At 37.9% G+C, this 18,698-nt stretch overlaps 1 protein-coding gene and 1 long non-coding RNA gene across 5 annotated transcripts in view; one reads left to right on the forward strand and one right to left on the reverse strand.

Annotated features, from left to right (window-relative positions):
- The window catches only part of KIAA0825, a 406,374-nt gene that overhangs the window by 383,833 nt on the left and 3,843 nt on the right, over positions 1 to 18,698 (forward strand). The gene's annotated exons all lie outside the window — the stretch shown is intronic.
- Positions 1 to 18,698, reverse strand: part of LOC309805526 — a 57,018-nt gene that overhangs the window by 8,954 nt on the left and 29,366 nt on the right. For all 3 annotated transcript variants that reach the window (XR_014294253.1, XR_014294254.1, XR_014294255.1), the window contains exon 3: positions 451 to 520. This is a non-coding gene — a long non-coding RNA (uncharacterized lncRNA). The remainder of the gene's footprint in view (positions 1 to 450; positions 521 to 18,698) is intronic.

Below are 18,698 nucleotides of genomic sequence, written 5' to 3' on the forward strand. Positions count from 1 at the left end.
TAACCTTTGAATGTCAGCTTGAATTAGACTTCCTGCATTTTGGCCAAATTCATAAGTTATGGCAAATAGGTTAGGTGGTAGGACAGAAATAACTGAAATGATTTTGTTTACCAAGTATTTCAATGCCAATTGTTCACTTTATTTTTTAATGCTTCCTAGCTATTTCCATTAAAAAATGACAAATATTCGACCTTAAATCTGTATCATTAAGTATTTAAATGGACTCCTTTTGGAAGTTAACTTTAATATTAGTCAACTGATATATTTGAAGTTAGAATTTAAATTAGGGAGATAAACTCAGAGGAGAGGAATAAAGGGCAGTGCTGTGGGGATGTGAAATGGGGGAAAAGGCTCTCCAAAATAGTAAGGCCTTCTCTCAAGATATTAGGTAGTTGTGTTGGGTTATTCACCTGGCAGTCATAGAAAGAGGTAATATACTGCTTTACTTACTCTGTCACCAAAAAGCTCTGGAAATGTCAGTCAGAATTTTCTGTATATGGTGATAACTGTGATACACCCACTGCAAAATAAAGCATTATTAGACATAATCATACCTTAAGCTGTGATGACAGATGTTAAAATGACTATAAGCAGTTGAAGGGGAAAAAGGGTCACAGTTATCTGGAAGCAATGAAACAAGGATGTTTGGAGAAATAACCTATTCTCTGGAGGATGATATGATTTTAGGTTATGAGAGATAATGGGTGAGGTAATTGGGAAGATAGAGCAAAGGGCCAGTTTCTAATTAAATTGACAGCATACATAGGATTTTACTCAGGGAAAATACCAGTGATCTGAGTTGGGCCACCATTTAGTACATGCAGCTCTGCAGTGAGATTGCTGCTGGAAGATGCCTTATAAACAAGGGCTGGAAACATGGCATGGCTTTTTGAGGCAAGACTGTTTTTTCACTACCTATCAAGATAAATACCACACCAGTGATGTGTTCATACACAAAATGGTAATGAAATAGAAAAAGGGCATCCAGGGTGATAGCTGTGGGAGTGAGTCAGTGCATTAATTCTGCTTAGCAAAAAAGATGTTTAAATTTGAAAAAAATCTGTAAGTATTAAAGGGTGTTCATACTTCCTTCCTGTTATGACACTCATTGGACTAAAATATAAATAAAAGGAAATGGACTGATAAGGTTGGTAATTGGCTATAGTGAGAAGAAAGCTGAATAAATGAGCAAAGAATAGATTTTTAAAAATTTATTTAAAAGGATTATAGTTTTTAGATGTTTCATCTCTTAAGGCAGGGTGACGTTGATTTTTTTTTTAAGCAATACTTACATCTGAAATAGTATCTTGTACATTTTTAGCCAGTACTCAAAAAAATTCCATATTCTATACAAATGGGGGAAATGCAATTCATAATTGACAAGGTATGAATTTTTTATACTTTAAGCCATGAGGTTGCCACATCAACAAATGTAATTCCTTAGCAAATATGTCTTATATTTATATTTATGAAATGAACACAATTGACACAGAACCCAAAAGGAAATAAGTAAGCATTATATATATATATATATATATTTACTTTGACTTACAAACTCCATTCTGGGAAATATTTATTAAATTAGAAACAAGGAATGAATGCAAGCAAAATGTGCTTAGAGTTTCAATTTCTCTTGGACTTGGTGTTACTTTTATGCATTTTACCAAAGGTTGGACTCACATCAAAGTGTTGGCCTTGTTTTGCTTTGATTTTTTAATTTTTAAAATGTATACAGAGCTACTCTCAAAGATGAAAATGAAAAATTATTAAAACTTAAAATTCATCTATGGAGGCACCACATTGCAGTGGTGATTTCATGTTAAATATCCTATGCTGAAACAGCAAGAATCTTGGAAAGAGTGACCAAGTCTGGACACATAATATACTCCACATTTTGTGTAGCTATTGAAGAGGGCACCACAGCTTACTGAAGGGGCCATAAGATGAAAAAATTTCTTGAAATCGCTTTGATTCAATATATAAGGTTTTTGAGGGTAAAGATCTTTTTTTTTTTTTTTGCGGTATGCGGGCCTCTCACTGTTTTGGCCTCTCCCGTTGCAGAGCACAGGCTCCGGACACGCAGGCCCAGCGGCCATGGCTCACAGGCCCAGCTGCTCCGCAGCATGTGGGATCTTCCCGGACCGGGGCACGAACCTGTGTCCCCTGCATCGGCAGGCAGACTCTCAACCACTGCACCACCAGGGAAGCCCCAAGATCTTGTTTATCATGCCTCTCAACCTCCTTGATATCAGCATGAAGTTAGAGGAAGCAGTACTTCTAATTAGTTCCCTAGGAGTAAGGAAGGGAAGTGAGGAAGTGGTCCCATCATCCCCAAAGAGCTGAAGCAATGGGAGTTGTCTTGAGAGGCTCCTAATCTGCCACCACTGTAAAAGTTGAGGCATCTCAACTCAAGTGGGTCTGAAATAAATCAGGTCTTCCAGTTCTGGCCTGCCATCATGAGGTGCAAAGAGACTGTTGTTGTTTTTTTTCCCATTAATTAATTTGTTAACAAATACAGAGTGGATATTAACTGGTCTTAAACTGTGAGCAGCTCACATTTCACTTATTATTAGAGGAGACACAGAGACATAGGTTGCAGTAGATGTACTATAGTGGGTAAGAGCATTAACTCTAGAGCCAGCTGCTTGGGTTAGAATCCTGGCTCCACCACGGACCAGCTGTGTGACCCTGGGTAACTCCTGGTGTGTGGCAATAATTAAAGTTGCTAGACACAGGCAAGATGGTGGAGTAGTAGGACGTGAACTCACCTCTTCTTACAAAAACACAGAAATTACAAGTAACTGCTGAACAACCATCAACAAAAAAAATGGTGGAACCTACCAAAAAACATACTCTACATCCAAAGACAAAGAAGAAGCCACAACAAGACAGTAGGAGGGGTGCAATCACAATAAAATCAAATCCCATACTCACTGAGTGGGCGACCCACAAACTGGAAAATAATTACACCACAGAAGTTCTGCCACAGGCGTGAAAGTCCTGAGTCCCACGTCAGGATCCCTGGCCTGGGGGTCTGGCAATTGGAGGAGGAGCCCCCAGAGAATCTGGCTTTGAAGGCCAGCAGGGTGTGATCACAGGAATTCCACGGGACTGGAGGAAACAGAAACTCCACTCTTGGAGGGCACCCACAAGGTCTTGTGCACACCAGGACCCAGGAAAAAAAAGCAGTGACTTCATAAGACACTGGGCCAGACCTACCTGCTAGTATTGGAGGGTCTCTTGCAGAGGTGTGGTGTGGCTGTGGCTAACCGTGGAGACAAAAACACTAGCAGCTGTAGTTCTGGGGAGTACTCATTAGCATGAGGCCATTTTCCCACCAAGACCTGGCCCCACCCCACAGCCTGTAGGCTCCAGTGCTGGGATGACTCAGGCCAAACAACCAACAGGGCAGGAACACAGCCCCACCCATCAGCAGACAGGTTGCTTAAAGTCTTCCTGAGCACACAGCTGCCCAATAAACACACCCCTTGACACAGCCCTGCCCATCAGGGGACAAGACCCAGCTCCACCCACCAGTGGGCAAGAACCAGTCCTTCCCACAAGCCTCTTAGACAGCCTCATCCACTGTGGAGTCAGACAGCAGAAGCAAGAAGAACTACAACTCTGCAGCCTGCACAATGGAAACCACAATCAAAGAAAGTTAGACAAAATGAGACGGCAGAGGAATATGTCCCAGATGAAGGAATAAGATAAAACCTCAAAAGAACTACTAGGTGAAGTGGAGATAGGCAATCTACCCAAAAAAGAATTCAGAGTAATGATAGTAAAAATGATACATGATCTCAGAAAAAGAATGGAGGTACAGATCAAAAAGATACAAGAAATGTTTAACAAAGACCTAGGAGAACTAAAGAAAAAACAAACAGATGAACAGTACAATAACTAAAATGAAAAATACACTAGAAGGAATCAATAGCAGAATAACTGAGGCAGAAGAATGAATAAGTGAGCTGAAAGACAGAATGGTAGAAATCACTGCCATGAAACAAAATAAAGAAAAAGAATGAAAAGAAACAAGGACAGTCTCAGAGACCTCTGGGACAACATTAAATGCATCAACATTCTCATTATAGGTATTGCAGAAGGAGAAGAGAGAGAGAAATGACCTGAGAAAATATTTGAAGGATAATAGCTGAAAACTTCCCTAACATGGGAATGGAAACAGTCACCCAAGTCCAAGAAGCTCAGACAGTCGCAGGCAGGACAGACACAAGGAGGAACACGCTGAGATGTATACTAATCAAGTTGACAAAAATTAACAACAAAGAAAAAATATTAAAAGCAACAAATAACATAAAAGGGAATTCCCATAAGGTTATCAGCTGATTTCTCAGCAGAAACCCTGCAGACCAGAAGGGAGTGACATGATATATTTACAGTGAGGAAAGGGAAGAACCTATAACCAAGAACACTCTATCCAGCAAGGCTCTCGTTCAGATTTGATGGAGAAATCAAAAGCTTTACAGACAAGCAAAAGCTAAGAGAATTCAGCACCACCACACCAGCTTTGCAACAAATGATAAAGGAACTTCTCTAGGTAAAAAAGAAAAGGCCACAACGAGAAACAAGAAAATTACAAATGGAAGAGCCCACTAGTAAAGGCAAACATGCAGTAAAGGTAGGAAATCATCCACACACAAATAGGAACAGACCAATCACAAGTACTAAAATTGAAACTGTGATTAAAAAATCCCCAATAGACAAAAGTCCAGGACCAGATGGCTTCACAGGCAAATTCTAGCAAACATTTAGAGAAGACTCAACACCTATCCTTCTGAAACTATTCCAAAAATCAGCAGAGGAAGGAACACTCCCAAGCTCATTCTGTGAGGGACACCATCACCCTGACACCAAAACCAGACAAAGATATCACAAAAAAAGAAAATTATAGGCCAATATCACTGATGAACACAGATGCAAAAATCCTCAACAAAATACTAGCAAACTGAATTCAATAGTACATTAAAAGGTTCATACACCATGATCAAGTGGGATTTATCCTAGAGAATCAAGGATTTTTCAACATCTGCAAATCAATCAGTGTGATATACCACATCAAGAAATTGAAGAGTAAAAACCATAAGATCATCTCAATAGATGCAGAAAAAGCTTTTGACAAAATCCGACACCCTTTATGATTAAAAAAACTCTCCAGAAAGTGGGAATAGAGGGAACATACCTCAACATAATAAAGGCCATATATGACAAACCTACCACTAACATCATACTCAAAGGTGAAAAGCTGAAAGCATTTCCTCTGAGATCAGGAATAACACAAGGGTATACACTCTCACCACTTTTATTCAATATAGTTTTGGAAGTCCGAGCCATGACAATCAGAGAATAAAAAGAAATAAAAGGAACCCAAATTGGAAGAGAAGAAGTAAAACTGTCACGATTTGCAGATGAGATGATACTATACATAGAAAATCCTAAAGATGCTACCAGAAAACCACTAGAGCTCATCAATGAATTCGGTAAAGGTGAAGAATACAAAATTAATACACAGAAATATGTTGCATTTCTATACACTAACAACAAAAGACCAGAAAGAGAAATTAAAGAAACAATCCCATTTACCATCGCATTAAAAAGAATAAAATACCTAGGAATAAACCTACCTAAGGAGGCAAAAGACCTGTACTTGGAAAGCTGTAAAACACTGATGAAAGGAACCGAAGATGACACAGATGGAAAGCCCTACCATGTTCCTGAATTGGAAGAAGCAATATTGTCAAAATGACTATACTACCCCAGGCAATCTACATATTCAGTGCCACCCCTACCAAATTACCAATGTCATTTTGCACAGAACTAGAACAAAAAATCTTAAAATTTGTATGGAGACACAAAAGACCCCGAATAGCCAAAGCAATCTTGAGAAAGAAAAACAGAGCTGGAGGAATCAGGCTCCCTGACTTCAGAGTATAGTACAAAGCTACAGTCATCAAAATAGTATGGTACTGGCACAAAAACAGACATATAGGTCAATGGAACAGGACAGAAAGCCCAGAAATAAACCCACACACCTATGGTCAATTAATCTATGACAAAGAGGCAAGAATATACAATGGAGAAAAGACAGTCTCTTCAATAAGTGGTGCTGGGAAAACTGGACAGCTGCATGTAAAAGAATGAAATTAGAACATTCTCTAACACCATACACAAAAAATAAACTCAAAATGGATTAAAGACCTAAATGTAAAACTGGATACTATAAAACTTTTAGAGGAAAACATAGGCAGAACACTCTTTGACATAAATTGCAGCTATATCTTTTTGGATCCACCTCCTAGAGTAATGAAAATAAAACAAAAATAAACAAATGGGACCTAATTAAACTTAAAAGCTTTTACACAGCAAAGGAAACCATAAACAAAGAGAACCCCCAGAATGAAGGAAATATTTGCAAATGAAGTGACCAACAAGGAATTAATCTCCAAACTATACAAACAGCTCATGCATCTCAATATCAAAAAAACAAAAAACAAACCAAACAACCCAATCAAAAAATGGGCAGATCTAAATAGACATTTCTTCAAAGAAGACATACAGATGATCAAGAGGCACATGAAAAGATGCTCAACATCGATAATTATTAGAGAAATACAAATCAAAACTACAATGAGGTACCATGTCACACTGGTCAGAATGGCCATCATCAAAAAGTCTACAAACAATAAATGCTGGAGCAGGTGTGGAGAAAAGGGAACCCTCCTACACTGTTGGTCAGAATGTAAATTGGTACAGACACTATGGAGAATAGTATGAAGGTTCCTTAAAAAACTAAAAATAGAACTACCATATCATCCAGCAATCCCACTCCTGGGCATATATCTGGAGAAAACCATAATTCAAAAAGATACATGCACCCCAATGTTCACTGCAGCACTATTTACAATAGCCAAGACACAGAAGCAACCTAAATGTCCACTGACAGAGGAATGGATAAAGATGATGTGGTATATATATACAAAGGAATATTGCTCAGCCATAAAAATAATGAAATAATACCATTTGCAGCAACATGGATGGACCTAGAGATTATCATACTAAGTAAGTCAGACAGAGGAAGACAAATATCATATGGTATCACTTATATGTAGAATCTATAACAAAAAATGACACAAATTAACTTATTTACAAAACAGAAATAGACTCACAGACTTAGAGAATGAACTTATGGTTACCAGGGGGCAAGGGTGGGGGGAGGGATAGATTGGGAGTTTGGGATTGAAATGTATACACTGCTATATTTAATATAGGTAACCAACAGGGACCTACTGTATAGCGTAGGGAATTCTGCTCAATATTCTGTAATAACCTAAATGGGAAAATAATTTGAAAAAGAATAGATACATGTATATGTATAACTGAATCACTTTGCTGTATACCTGAAACTAACACAACATTGTTAATCAACTATACTCCAATATAAAATAAAAATTTTTTAAATTAATTAAAGTTGCTATGAGGGATAAATGAATTACTATATGCAAAGTCCTTAGAACAGTGCCTGGCACATTGAAATTGCTAAATAAGCATTAGCTGTCATAATTATATGCTCCAAACCGCCCCCCCCAGTGCCAGTACACAGTAGGCATTCAGTAAATAATTTCATTCATTCAGTAATGAAAGAACGTTGGATACTATGTGAATATGAATACATAGGCAGTGACTCAATGAAGAATAATAGCACCATTAACCATGTAGAGCTCTCATTTTCTCCTAGGTTCTAGAACAGTTTTAAACTTTCTAAATTCTTAGCCAATTTTAAATAAAATATGAGCCAGGTCTATATTTCAAATCCTTTTCTAAGCACGATGATGCTATTAATTTGAATGAGAGGTTGCAAACAGGCATTTCAGCTGATAGATCACACGTTTATAAATAGTGCTTTCATTCAGATTGTTATCCCCAGAAGTGGTTATGCAGTGGTTAGTTAGCCTTGTGCCAGTCTGCATTGCCAAAACAACCTGTGATGCCTGGGTTGTCATCAGCTTTACATGGCTAGTATAAATGCACTCAATTTTTACAAGTTTTAGAGTTGCAAATATGTAAGCCTTTTCTTCTTGATGAAAATAAGACTTTTTAAACAATCATTTTTGGAGCAAGAATAACATTTCTTGACATAGCTTATGTAACTTTTAACATAGCAGTTTAGTAAATGGGATAGATACCAAGTGTCTATAGAACACAGTCCATGAAAATTTCCAAGTACATCAAATTTAGCTAGAAAAGAAAAAGACTTTTTTATTCATTAAATTGTACATTACTCTGAGAAAAATACATTGTTGAGGAAAAAAAGAGCAATGTGGTTCTCACGATATACAGTAGTCTTGACACTTCTCCTAGCGAAGGGCGTTTCTTCTGTATCAGCAGTGAGTGCTAGCCAAATAGCATGACCTTGGACTTCTATCTAAACTCTTAGAATTTTTAAAAATCCACTGGAGAAAAAAGTCTCTATGGAAATATGGGTAATTTACTGGTAACGGAAAAGTTCAACTTCCATTACTACTGATGGCTATGCTTCCATTTATGTTTTCCCTAAGCCATAACTATTTAAAATGTTACTGTTAGCATTCTTACTTGTCCCATTGGTTGGTATATAACTCTCTTACTTAAATATACAGAACAAATCATATTAATTAAAATAAATTGTTGGAAAGTTAAGTTGTGTTGCAGATAGTCTCTGTAGACTATAAGTTCAAACTAAGGGTTTTGCTGCTTGTTCCTGAGCTTGGAACGATTCATTTTACTGTATTAGTAGTAGCAAAAGAAATCAACTACCTTATAAAATAACATCCATTTGAATTCTTGCAGAAATAGCTAGACAAACTGCATATATAGTTAGTTATCATAAACATATAACAAATTCTTGGCTAAAGCAAGCAACCAACCTGCTAATTCATGATGGCAAGTTTTGATATTTAATTATATTGAGTATGGATTTCAGATATGTGTATTTATATATATATTTAACATATATTTCACTATTCATTTATTCTATTTATTTCTGTATATTTCTATACATTAAATATATATAGCATTGGGTTTCAGGGGTTCTAAGTGGTATATTAACAAACTGTGGTGTATTTTCATAAAATAAACAGACAAACCTTATTTTCTGGATATTGAAGTGTTAAATTGAGGCAAAGTAATTTGACGGGAGTTGGAAGAACTCACTTTATTTTAAGAAATGCTTATGTTTTGTAACTTCCACAGGCAAGGATGTGATTTCCATTTATTGTATTCTATAAATACTGAACATCCTTTACAGTTCACAAAAACCTCTATAATATTCAAAATAAAATCTCTATTTTAAGTTTGAAAATAAAACAGTACAAATAATTGATATTCTTAACCGTTTTTGACCTTTTTTTTGAATGAGTTACCTTAATGCTTTCTTTTTTTCTACTGAATTCTCCCCAAACTAGTATACCTTAACTAGCTTGAGGGAATAACTAACTTAAGTTAGAAATAAGTTTGCAAAGCTCTCTCTGATCCCTTATCAAAGTGAGATTTTTGGCCATCCTCTCATTCCCTAATGCTCCTACTGAAAATGGTATAAGGCCTCGTAGCTCCCATGTACGATTCCTATTATTTAACTACTTTAGAGATTCAATACAAAGTTCAGAGAAAAACAAAACTTTTAAAGTATTAAAAATTACTATCTGGGGGCTTCCCTGGTGGCGCAGTGGTTGAGAGTCCGCCTGCTGATGCAGGGGACACGGGTTTGTGCCCCGGTCCGGGGAGATCCCACATGCCGCAGAGCGGCTAGGCCCATGAGCCATGGCCGCTGGGCCTGCGCATCCGGAGCCTGTGCTCCGCAATGGGAGAGGCCACAACAGTGAGAGGCCCACGTACCACAAAAAAAAAAAAAAAAAAAAAAAAAAATTACTATCTAGAAGGAAATTCTAAACTATTCTATTTTGGAGAAGATAAAGCTAAGCAATAAATCAATTGTCTATGTTACATGAAAAGAATAACAATTTCTCCATTTTCACTAAATGTATGATAAGGAAGATGAACTGAAACTATATACATTTCTTAAAACTTCGGTTTTAAAACATTAGGTAAATGTGGTTGTGGATTTGCCTCATCTGGAGAACATATCAGAAAGTAGGGAGGTCTCAGGATTTCCCTGGTGGTGCAGTGGTTAATAATCCGCCTGCCAATGCAGGAGATACCGGTTCAATCCCTGGTCCGGGAAGATTCCACATGCCGCAGAGCAACTAAGCCTGTGCGCCACAACTACTGAGCCTGCACTCTAGAGCCCGCGAGCCACAACTAGTGAGACTGCGTGCCACAACTACTGAGCCCGTGTGCCACAACTACTGAGCCCACGTGCCACAACTACTGAAGCCTGCATGCCTAGGGCCCATGCTCCGCAACAAGAGAAGCCACCACAGTGAGAAGACCACACACTGCAACGAAGAGTAGACCCCGCTCGAGGCAACTACAGGAAGTCCGCGCACAGCAACAAAGACCCAACACAACCAAAAATAAATAAATAAATAAATAATTTTTTTAAAAAAAGTAGGTAGGTCTCATCTATCAAGTATAGTATTATAAAGACCTGTCTCCAAAGTTAAGAGACTCTCTAATTCTGTAGTTTACGTGGATAAAAAGAGCTACTAAAAAATGGTGCCATTTATATTCATGGTGATTACATTCAAAGCTGATTTTCTGGTTTATAATAGATTTCCCATAGCTATTCATGAATCACAATATTCATGAAGTTTTTCTCAAATTTAGGATAGCATTTTATCTGTCCCCTCCCTAAAGTTTGTCCTTTGGGATTAAGTGCTGGTCAGAATCACCTTTCTACAGAAACATCTTTAAAGAAGGACATCAAATTCTATAGTTTCCAGTTTTACCATAGGATTTGATAATGACCTTTAAAAAATGAGGAGGCATTCTGTCATTAATGTTGCTACCTTTCCAGTGAATGAGGAAGGACATGAATTATTCCCCAAGACTACCACAGATTGCTTCATGAGTGAAGGAAGAAATGCCTGAATTATGCCTTTACCACAAACAATTGCTAAGATAAAGCCTAAGGAAATGGCACCAGTGCCTTATATTTTCACTGACATTTCATACCTAAACTGAAATATTCTACAAAATCTTTATGGGATTTTGAATATGGATTTAGAATAATTACTCAGTCAAGCCCATATGACGACCTCTTTTGGTCTGAATAAGCTCTTTGAAGAGAAGACCATATCCAGCTCAACTCACCTCTACATTACCTAGCCCAGTGTTTTGAGGTTAGCAGGTACTCAATAAATGTTTGCTGGGTGAATGGGCAAATTAATTATACACAGTAAAACTGTTCTAAAATGTGGCTCATTGTGATAAATAACAAATAAACTACAAACCAAAGCAGATCTCTCATAACATAAGCTATACATGTACTAAAAGCCCAACATAGTAACTTAGAAGGTCCTCTAATTTCAGTCTTTTATGTAGAGGTGCACTACAATTAATTTCCTACCATTACCATTCATTGAGACAGAGTTTCCCAGAGTTTTGCTAATTGGGCCAGTCTTCTATTTCTTCTATATCTACAGCAGCATATCCTAAGAACTGGTATGGAGATGATTAGTAAATGAATGAACTTGCAAGAAGTTGTTGTCTTTTGGTATGATCACTGAATTTAAGACCTTAAGAATCAACTAATGATGTAGAAACAAAGGATGAGGAGAAAAATTTTAAGGCTCTTAGAGTCCTCATATTTATGATTCATACAAATAACAATTTAACAATACCTATTCTAGATACCAACTACTACCTGTTGTGACACTAGAGGTTAAAGATTATTTCTTCAATCCAGCTAAGAATAACATAGGAACATCTAAGCTTCTAACACATAGCAATCAACAGATATTTTGTGAGTGCTTAAAGTGTACAGAGTATAGTGTACAAAGCACTATGTTGTTTGCTATTTGAAATATCTTCTTTGAAGAAAAAATTTGGAGTAAAAGTATTCCTCAAGGAACTGAAAATATAGATGAAACCATACTACACATGGGGACTTCCCTGGTGGTCCAGTGGCTAAGACTCCATGCTCCCAATGCAGGGGGCCCAGGTTCGATCCCTGGTCAGGGAACTAGGTCCCACATGCTGCAACTAAGAGTTTGCATGCCCAAACTAAGGATCCCACATGCCACAACTAAAGATCCTGCAAGCTGCAACTAAGACTCGGCACAGCCAAATAAATAAACAAATAAATATTAAAAAAAAATACTACATGTGAAAAAAAAAGCAATGTAATCACTCAAGAAAGTAATAGAAGTAACAAAGCAATATATGGTTAATTTACCAAAATAGTGCTGATATTAGGTACTATAAGATTCAAAGGAGGACAATCACATCAGGGTTAGGTAGTTGGGAAGGACTTTATGAAAGAGGTGAGATATGGACTGAGTCTGAAGAATGAGCAGGTTTGGGATATATGGAAAGGCGTTTCAAGTGAATGGAATAGCAACAGTAGACATGCAAATGTGGGAAAACATAAGTCCGAAGGCAATATGGAGAATCATCTTCTCCCTGAGGAGAGATGGTGGCAGCTAAACAGAACTACTGCTGAGGTAGAACACTAAGACTTAATAAACTCTCTGGGCAGGGCAGTCACTGAAGGTTTGGTGTAGCAGTGGTGTGAGGCTTGAGCTCTGAATATCTGGGGAATATGGCACTGTTCAGGCAATAAAATCATGAGTACCTATGATTCTGCACACATTTCCAATGTGTGGAGGGTTTTTTTTTCCATATCACCAGCTAATTCTCTGACACCAGCTGGGTGTCCCATAATTCAACACAGTTCTGGGACTACCTGGAGATGACATCAGATCCCGTAAGTTAAGGGCTTCTTCCTACAGGATTACCCTCTGCCTCTGAGCTTCAGATGCCAATTGCAAGTCCAGGTTGTCACCTAGGCTTCTGACAAACCTGGCTACAGATTGGAAGTTCCACTTACCCCCTCCTTGGGTTCCATTAATTTGATAGAGCAGCTTACAGAACTCAGAGAAATGTTTTACTTACTAGATTACTGGTTTATTTTAAAAGGATATAACCAGGAACAGCCAGATGGAAGAGATACCTAGGGCAAGGCATGGGGAAAGGAAGTGGAGCTTCCATGCTCTCTCTCCCAGCATGCTACTCTCCACAAATCTCCATGTGTTTACCAACTTGGAATCTCTCTGAACCCTCTCCTTTTAGATTTTTATGGAGGCTTCATTACACAGGCATAATTGACTAAATCATTGGTCATCGGTGATGGAATCTAATCTCCAGCCCCTCTCCCCGGAGGTGGAGGGTGGGACTAAAAATTCCAGCTCTCTAATCATGTGGTTGTGTCCACTGGTAACCAGCCGCTAACCCTAGGTGTTTCCATTAACATAACAAAAGACACCTTTATAGCTCTCCGCACAGTAAATTCCAAGGGTTTTAGGACCTCTGTGCCAGAAATTGGCAAGACTAAAAATATATTTCTTATTACAAATCACACTATCACAGCACCCGAACTGTGGACTGATTGCAGAGGGATGAATGTGAGAATGACTACAGAGTAAGTTGTCCCTTAACTGCAGACTGACAGTGCAGACAAGATTGGAAGTAGAGGCGTAAATTACTTTGTGAACTTCAGACCCTGTGTTACTGAGTGTGGGGGGCTAATGGTCAATTTGAATAAGCGAAAAATATATATATGAAAAAATATATGAATGATGAATATAATTGGAATGGGAGTGAAAATAACATCAAGAAGTTGAATTTAGAGAGCTTGGGACGAAAATGAATTTTAAAGATACTGAATTACTGTTTGGGAGACAGATGAATTACAGATGTGGAGACAACAGTTGAATATGTGGGGTTAGATGTGGGGCTTTCCAAGAGAGAAGAGAAAATAGTCTAGGACTGAATCCTGAAGAAAACCCACATTTATAGGACAGCGGGAAGAAGAGAACAGAGACATAATTTTCCCCTCTGATTTGAACCTCCCTTTGAAGCCAGTCTGCACTGTGCTGTACAGAGGAGAAGGACAAAAAGGGTTGTTTGAGAAGAATAAAGTCCAATATGACTTCACTTTTCACTCCTCAGATACCAACTGGTAGGACAATTTGAAATCATTAATTTGGCCAGATGGTTAATGTTGTTTAACAGTGAAATTAACTAATAAATAATTATAAAGCACTTTGTAAATATGAAGTACTACATAAATGTTTAATAACATTAAATCAGGGGGCTTATTTCTAGTTACATTTTTATATCCAAGTGTTTTATTGGTGTTTCAGGAGAAATGCCAATAATATGATCGAATGCCATCATTATAGACTGTACTTGAAAAATACAACAAAGGGATTACAGGAGAACAAAAACAGCCCTGGCCATGCTAGGCTGAACAGAGTAAACTGGCAAGAAATGTCTCCCTCGTGAAAAACAAGAGGCAATGACAACACGATCATAGAAATGTATAACTGAACACTGAGTAAAACCACTGTAATATGTAGCAACTTCATCTTACCCACATGTTTATAAAAACAGGGAATTTATCAGATAAAACGATGTGAAGGGTACAGGGTAGGAGAAGGAACATCAAGGTAGGAGCTGTGGGGAAGCCACTTGATACAAGTAGAGTCTCATAAAATAACAGCAACATTTTATGAATTCATAGCTCACCTACTATTTACAATAATGCATTAAGATGTATACCATGAGAGGGTGGGAGGGGATATGGGGATATATGTATACATATAGCTGATTCACTTTGTTATACAACAGAAACTAACACAACATTGTAAACCGATTATACTCCAATAAAGATGTTTAAAAGTTGCTAAAAATAGCATCCCCTATTTTGCATATGAGACAGCTAAGGCACAGAGAGGTTAAGAAACTTGCCCAATATCACACAGTCAGTAAAAGGTAGAATCAGGATTCAACCCTAGACAGTGTGGCTGCAGTGTCTGCTGGGAGGAATCTGGGAAAGGTTTTATTTCCCTGATAAAATGAGTCAGGTGCAGCTCTAGCCCCTTCCTCCTTTTTCCTGCCTGAAAACAAGGACATGATGCTGAAGCTACAAGAGTCATCTTGGAACCATGAGGTAAAGGACAAGAAAACACAGAGGCGGGGCTTCCCTGGTGGCACAGTGGTTGAGAATCTGCCTGCCGATGCAGGGGACGCGGGTTCGAGCCCTGGTCTGGGAAGATCCCACATGCCGCGGAGCAACTAGGCCCGTGAGCCACAACTACTGAGCCTGCGCGTCTGGAGCCTGTGCTCCACAACAAGAGAGGCCGAGATACTGAGAGGGCCATGCACCGCGATGAAGAGTGGCCCCCGCTTGCCAAAACTAGAGAAAGCCCTTGCACAGAAACGAAGACCCAACACAACCATAAGTAAATAAATGATTTAAAAAAAAACAAGAAAAGAAGACACAGAGGCACCAGCCCTGCTGCTGTCAAGCTACCTAACCCATGCCAGTAGTCACCCACCTCTGGATTTCTTATTACGTGAGAAAAATAAACACCTGTTTCTGTAAACCACCACAGTCAGGATTTCTGTTATTTGCAATTTTAACCAATATGCCAAATGATCATGATACTACTACTAACAGTTATCACTTATTGAGTGTTTGCTATGAACTGCGCACTATTTTGTATGTTTTATGTATACTTAGTCATTTCATTCTGATGGCAACTCTATGAAGCATATTATCTGCTGTTATTATCCCATTTTATTGATAAGGAAACTGAAGTACACTTCATCTGGCTTGCCCAAGGCCACACAGCTTGTAAGGGATTCAAATCCAGCACCTGACTTCAAAACCTCTACTCTTCAGCAAATAGTAGTCAAAGCAGTGAAACACTAAACTCCATTTCACTTAAAATCACAAATGAAATAGGGATGCTTCAACAATATTTTGGAGATTCTAGAGCACATGTTGCTCAGCAAGGATGCTATTGACATTTCAGGAAGACAACTCTTTATTGTTTAGGTTTGCTGTATATTAAAGATGTTTACCATCTCTGTTCGCTGGGTCCTAGAAGCATTCCCTAGACTGTGTCAACCAAAAATGCTCTCCACATTTCCCCATAGGGAGGTGGTGTCAGCCCAGTTAAAACCACCATTCTAGAACATTATTCAGCAACATTCTCTGTAAAAGTCCAAATAGTAGATAATTTAGGCTTAGTAGGACAGTTGGTCTCAGTCAGTGTCATTCACAGTTACTAAAATCTGACACTGTAGAGTGAAATCAGTCATAGGCAATACATACACAAATGAGCATGGCTGTGCTCCTATCAAACTATTTTGACCACATTTTACAGATGAGAACTCTGAGGCATGGAAGAGGTTAAGAAACTTGCCTGAAGTGATTCAACGTGAGGGGTATGGATTCATCCCCAAGACAGAGTGATTCCAGAGCATGTGCTCTTAATCAGGATACTTTTGAGTTCACAGATTTTAGATGTTTTTCTCCTAGTAGAAGGCATAGTAAATGCCTCAGAGAACTTCTCACACTCCAGATTCTGGCCCTCCTCCTCTTGCCTGGTGTTGGTTGCTCTTTCTTGCAGTAAGGGTCCCCCAGGACTTGCTTCTCTGACAGTAAGGACTCACGCTACCATGGACACACTTTATGCTTAACCAGTCCCCAAGCATGGCTCTCCTGGTTGGCTCTGACACACAGCTATCCACAAAGGCCCCCAAATAAAAGATTCTACCAAACTGATCACTAGAACAGTTACTCACTGATCTGTGACTTTTCATTTTGTACCTCTCAATTCCCAAGCTCATTGAGGTGAGCAGAAACAGAAAGCTCTAAGCCCATGGTCTGGTACATGTAAGAGCCCTTTGGTATTAGCTAACATTCATATAACATACAGAGGAGCAGGAAGATACCTCTGGTCTAGATCTCAATGTCTGTAAACCCAGTTGGGCTCACCAAAACTGAGAACCCCCAAGTCAACTGAAGTAGTACTAGTGAACAAGGTTGTGACTACTGGCTCTGTTACAGTATTTCTGTCCAGGTTTTTAGGTTACCTGTTGTGTTTGGATGAAAAGGGACCCCCTAGTCAAAGATAGATCAAGCTCCCACATCTACTCACCAAGGAGCCATATAGATGAGGCACATTCCAGAAGATGATTAAGATTATGGTACAGATCAGTTGAGGTCTCATGGGATTTTGCTGCTCGTCAGTGTCTAAGACTGCCACCAGCTGGCGTGGGGGTCAGGTTGCAGTTCTTTTTCCATGGTAAGCGGGTGGGAAATTTAGCAATAGTGAAGGAGAGCAGGCTACCAAAGATGGGAAAAGTAGAAACATAATCATTTCATAATGCTTTTTAAGGAGAAGTAGAATACATTGGTTCCAACATTTTTTTATTTCTGTACGGACATGCTTTCACTACAGATTTGAAATATAATAGAGGAAACTAGGGAACAAATTACCTAGTTAATTATGTTTAACAAATTGCTAGCTTATTTTTTCTTCCAGTAGTTTTTTGATAGAACTGATTTGTTTTTTCACTGTGTTAACAAAGCCTAAAACTATGATAGAGTTATATTTAAACTTATCTTAAGAACTTATAAATGTGAAATATAACAATGCTTGTGAAAATAAACATACATTTCAAATCCCTATTATTTTTATTCAATATAAGTAAAATTATTAGGGAAAATATAGTTCTAATATTACTTTACTCCTATCTTTGTCATAATTTCTTATTCTCTTATGAGATTATTTCTTCTTAATAAGCACAAAGCAAATACAGGAGGGTTGTGGTAGTTAATAACTGCCTAATATCATTAATTACTAACAGCTCAATTATGCTGTGAAGTGCCTATAATTGTCATGAAGCTTTAAAAATCCTTATCTTGGATTTTATTATATATACAATTCATTTAAATTACATTAGTTATACAGACTTTAATGAAGCAGAGAGATTATATTTTCACTTTTCACAACTAGAGACAATGCTCAAAATATGTGCATATTACATATTTTGTTCTGTTGACATTCATAACTCATTTACTAAGTACAATATTAGCACCTTTATTTTTCATATTTGGATTTCTTTTTGAGTATATATATATATATATATATATGAATTTTAGAAAGTGCCTTTTTAAAAATATCTAGCCCATTCCAGCAACATTTTTCAGGAAATAAAGTATTCAAACTATTTTTAACATTAATTAATGACGCAGAATGGTTTTAAAAACATAGTTAATGTTGCATTTACAAGCCCAGACTTCAGAGCCCGAGTCCCTGATTTCAATCCAAAGATAGTTGGCCAAGTAACATTAACATTCTGTGCCTGTTTACTCCTCTACAGAATGGGAATAATAACATTTTGAGGTAAGGCTTTAAAGATTGATATGTCAAGTGTGTAAAACAATACCTAGCCCTTAGTTAGTACTATGTAAGTAATTTCTGTTAATGTTTTCCTGCTTGGAAGGAGTTCAACTCAACATGCAAATTAATGGTGCCCAAGTTCACATATATAAAATGGGTAATGACAGTTTTTAATCTTCAAAATTCCATGAAATCAGTATAAGGTAACCTTGTGGGCTAAATTTTAAATCTCAAAGTACTGAGCTCAGGAGTATTGCCCCTTGTGACGTGACTTCAAATAGTGCGGTAGTGAAAAATCTCTTTATCTTTCAAGTTGCTATTAAA

This window comes from Mesoplodon mirus (genome assembly GCF_964341445.2).
Source record: "Mesoplodon mirus genome assembly, chromosome: 5".
NCBI classification, from domain to species: Eukaryota; Metazoa; Chordata; class Mammalia; order Artiodactyla; family Ziphiidae; genus Mesoplodon; species Mesoplodon mirus.